We start from the raw sequence: 5,121 nt of genomic DNA on the forward strand, positions 1-5,121 counted from the left end.
TTGGTCTCTTGGTTCAACTCTATGGCAATAATATACTTTCTTAATTACTATAGCTTCATAACAAGGCATTATATCATTTAGGAAAACTGCGTTTTTATAACAAAAGTAATTTTGTAGAAATTATTAGTCTTCACCAATGTCCTCTTGTCCTCTCCTTCTGTGCAAACATTTTATTTCATAGCTTTTCACCATTTAGGAAGACTCGTGACAAATTCTAGCTAATGAAATTTTATTTGAAATCATGTGTATCGCTTCCAGACAGAGGCAACAAAATGCCCATTCTCCAATCTCTCTTTTCCTTTCTCACAATGTCCAATTAACTCTGCGTTTCAAACAGACAATGTGATGGAGGCCCAGACATCCCAGATCACATTTCTCTATGGACATAAAAGGTGAATGAAGATACGTTTTGTGTAAATAAGGTATTTATGTTTTGGAGTGGCTTATCACTGTACCGATGCATTCAAATCCATCGACAGTCATTTAACTATGTATAAAGACCTTTTTTTTGTGGCGCCTTGGAGGCTGTAAGCTGCTTCAACATGAAGCTGAACACCTCTTTCCCAGCTACTTGCTGCCAGAAACTCATTGAAGTGGTTGATGAATTCAAACTTCATACCTTTTATGAGAAGCGAATGGCCACAGAAGTTGCTGCTGATGCTCTAGGTGAAGAATGGAAGGGTTACATGGTCTGAATCAGTGGTGGCAATGACAAACAAGGCTTCCCCATGAAGCAGGGTGTCGACCTATGGCCATGTCCATTTGCTGATGCGTAAAGGGCATTCCTGCTACAGACCAAGGAGGACTGGAGAAAAAAAGCACAACTCTGTTGGGGTTGCCTAGCTTTCTCAACTTGGTCATTGTAGAAAAAAAAGGGGAGAAAGATATTCCTGGACTCACTGATACTACTGTGCCTTATGGACTGGGACCCAAAAGAGCTAGCAGAATCTGCAAATTTTTTAAACTAAGGAAGATGATGTCCACCTGTATGCTGTGAGAAAGCCCCTAAACAAAGAAGTTAAGAAACCTAGAAACAAAGCACCCAAGATTCAGCATCCTGTATTCCATGTGTCCTCCAACATAGATGTTGGCGTATTGCTTTGAAGAAACAGCGTACTAAGAAAAATAAAGAAGAGGCTGCAGGACATGCTAAACTTTTGGCCAAGAAAATGACAGAAGCCAAAGAAAAATACCAGGAACAGATTGCCAAGAGACAGAGGCTGTCTTCTCTGAGAGTTTCTACCTCTAAGTCTGAGTCCAGCCAAAATTGAGATTTTTCTAAGAGTAACAAATAAGATCAAACATCAAACAAAACAAAACAAAACTATGTATAAAGAAAAAAAATGTTTTGGTTAATAACCTTGCACACTGACACTAACATGAGTTAGCATACAAGGTTTCTTTCTATCTGTGGAATTTATTCATAAACTGAAAGTTTAAAATTATCCTCCCTACCTAGTAGCTCCAAGTTCAGAGACATTTTTATTTGAGAAATAAGATTGTAAGAGAACATGAGACAGCAGATGGGGAAATTGGGAATCTGATGCTTTCCACCTAAAATATCAATACCCTTGCCTGGCAAGAGTTTTACCTTCTAAAAATATGAAGTTGAATGTTTTAAGAAATATGGGCTTTATTCCTAAGTTAGAATCCCAAAAATTAAGAAAAAGAGGACAAGAAGAACATTTTCAGTAATGGAAGATTAAAATGTGTCACAAAGAAAAGACTATAGATTAGTATTTTATAAGGTTTTGCCCGGCATAGAGGTTAAGCTGTCTGTTTTGCCTTTCTCTGCCTCTACTAAGTGATTATTAAACTATGGATGAGATTTAACTAGGAGTGAAGGTTTATGATTTGAAGGTCTGGAAAAGGTAGGAGTCAAACTTTGAGCTGCATCATAGAGTAAAAAAAAACACATGATTGACATGGTTTAAATGAATATCTTAGCAACTAAATGGGTATACTATAGGTATTTATCAAGTATTTTGGTTCTTTAGATTTAATTCTTATAGACTTCTGAATAGCTATGATATTGTCATTATTGACAAAATTTATTTCTGTGATAAAGCTACAGTAATTTCACAATAAAGAAACCTTTTATTGTTTTCAAATGTTTTCACTGAGTTGAAACTTTTCTGCACTTCAGAATTTGTACTATAAAAATCCTATTGCCATAATACTTGCCTGCAGCTAGATACTTAAGTTACTAAAGATTGATTTAAATTGAGTGTAATTATCTGCCTAGAATCTTTAAAAAAATTCCTCTTCTTTAACCATTAATTTTCACAACCATGATTATCCACAATAAGTTTAGTTGGTGGTCTTTAATTAGTGTCTATTAAAATCTATATGGTGGTTAATTTAATCTGATTAAAAAAGAATCACATGCATAATCACTAACATAGTGAGTAATTTTGTGAATTTGAAATGGGGTCTCTTAACTTTTACAGCTGGAAGATGTGCTTGATTCACCCACATTAAAATGTTGCTAAAGTTCTTATATTCGCCCATTAGCTTAGCACTTTAAGAAATGTAAATGAGATTCCACTTTTCATCTATCAAGTTGAAAAAAGTTGGGAAAGTTTGAAAATACACAGCATTAGCAAGAGTACGAAAAAGTCAGGCACTTTCTCCATATGTACTGTGGCAAGTGTTAATTGGGACAATTTTTTGAGAGTGACTTAATAATATATTTCAAAAATTTAAATGATCAAATCATTGACCAGTAATTTCATTTCCAGGAATTAATCAAACCAATTTTTTTTCTTCAAATGTACAAAAGTATGTATAAGATGATTCATGTTTGGAAATCGGAATAATAAGTGTCCTTAAAGGCACTATGGAATTGGGACAAACCCATATAATGGAGTGTTATGTTACTCTTCAGTTATTCAACAGAAAGCCAGAACACCTGTATGTGTTGCAATATAGAATCTCTACAAAAATAAAATAAGCACTGTGCATACTCTGCTTTGATGCATATATTTTAGAGAGGTGTTTTTGTGCATACACCCACATATTTATGTTTGCATGTGAAGATAGTTTTTGAAATATACACAAATAATTTTTAACACTGGTTGTCATTATTGATGTGGATTTGGAATCTGGGTAAGGAGAACTTACTCATTACACCATTAGACTTTCTTTCTTTCTTTCTTTCTGCCATACATGTATTAATTTTCATTTAAAAAATCATGCAAATTAAGCAAGGTAGAGCGTGTTAGCATGTTTAGTCTTTTCAGCATACAGCACTAAAACATAACAGTGAATATAAAGACTGTTGTGTATCCTTCTGGGTGCTTACAAAGATCCTCTCTCCCCTGTCATACCCATTCCATCTAGTTTTCAAAGACTTAGCAGTGACCTCAATTCCAGAATGAATATCTGAACAAAGTCTGGTAAAAACAGAGTTCTGACTCTCTATAGAAAGCTATTTTTATGTATATAATTTCTTAAGTTATTCTAGGCAAGGCATCAACTTTTATTCTTCATCAATTAGATAAATATGTTGACCCTAAAGCTATTCACATCTTCCCAACTCTTTTCAGGTTATCTGATCATCTACCATTGATCTATATCAACACGATTTATTTCTTCTTATTTTGCAAAAGAATATGAAAGGCTATTGCCAAACAATATTACGGTCAGGAACTGATGCTGTGAGACTGGAAGCCTGCCCCTTGTTGTAAAATAAGATTGTATCATTAAATAGGGCTCTCAGGTATTTGCCAACCTGGGTAATGATGTCTCTCTGGGATACCTGCCCTTTTGGCAGCCTCCCATCCAGGCACGAGTCAGCAATCACAATTAGTGTGAAGTGGAATAAGAGTGCCAAGTCTGCAGAATGCAGGGGAAATGCAGCAAAGTCTGAAATGCAACTCGGTGAGCAGTCACAATCCTCAAGGTAAAAATTGCTCCTTTCTTAAATGGGAATAAAGCAATGACGGATTGACTGCCAAACTGTATTCTCTGTGTAGGTATGCCTGATCGTGCTGTCAGTCTTTCAACCATTTCCGAGTGTTTCCAATATGATTCTTTCCTCCCAAATAGTCTCAGACGCCTTTCCCCAGGTACTCGTGGCAGAGAGGAGTGACACAGAGTTAAGGACTCCTGTTGAGGACAGCCAGAATGAGGTTTATCCTTTGCTGAAGAGCTTGGGAAAAGACTGAATAAATAGAGAGCAGAGAATAAAATGGTTACAGCTGTTTCAGTAAATTCGTACAATGGATTTATCAGGTGAGAGATAGCTTTAAGATCCTAAAGAACACTTGTGAGGTAGGGTGGAGAAATTTCAAATCAATATGTGTCTTCTTTTAATTATGCTTTCATGCTGGCCAGTCACCTTGAGGTTATATCTCTCAGGATATAGCACTCTCAAACTCCTAAGTATTTGTTTATGCTGCGTATTTTTGACTGTGTCTCTTACAGTTGCATTCCCATAGCAGCTGGCAGATTGTCTTGAATATGATAGGTATGCAGCAAGGGTTGGGTGCGCAGGGTTAGTCTTATTTGTTGATATATTATTGATAATCTTATTTACCTTAAATTATAGCTTGAACATATCTAGAGCTGTGATTTCTACCTAGGAATTAGCTGGCCCACATAATTATTTGGAAATAACTTTTGAAGAGCTGCTATACTGCAAAAACAGACACAGAATTGTACTGTCTGCCTTGCCTTTTCTTTTTCCTTTAGTGACAATATAGATTGTATAGAATCACCTAGCAGCCACAGTTGCACTAACAATTAATTGTAATTTTACAGTTAGATTTTCTCTTCATCCCTTCTAAATAAAATACATAGAATACTGCTACTCCAAGTCACACATGCTTTTAAGTTCTGTTAAATTAATCCCCAGATGAATGTACATATCTTTTGTTTCTTAAAACATAAGGGCCATTACTGAAGCTCTTTAAATTTACAGACACCAAAACCATCAATGAAAAAAATCTTGTCAAAATGGGCTTACAGGTGGACATTCTGCTTACTCTCTCATGCATTTAATTGAATTTTGTGCAATTTCATGTGCATTATAATAGACTTCTTTTACACCATCAGGAAACAAGTTTTAAAACATGTGCTGTGCATTAAACATCACATAAATATTCAGCAAGGGAAAGA

The 5,121-nt window shown here is 35.5% G+C and overlaps 1 pseudogene; it reads left to right on the forward strand.

Moving 5' to 3' along the window:
• The first annotated feature begins 542 nt into the window (after window positions 1–542).
• On the forward strand, window positions 543–1,271 carry LOC102954916 (annotated as a pseudogene).
• Window positions 1,272–5,121: the final 3,850 nt, after the last annotated feature.

Source organism: Panthera tigris, chromosome A1, assembly GCF_018350195.1.
Source record: "Panthera tigris isolate Pti1 chromosome A1, P.tigris_Pti1_mat1.1, whole genome shotgun sequence".
In the NCBI taxonomy this organism is placed as follows: domain Eukaryota; kingdom Metazoa; phylum Chordata; class Mammalia; order Carnivora; family Felidae; genus Panthera; species Panthera tigris.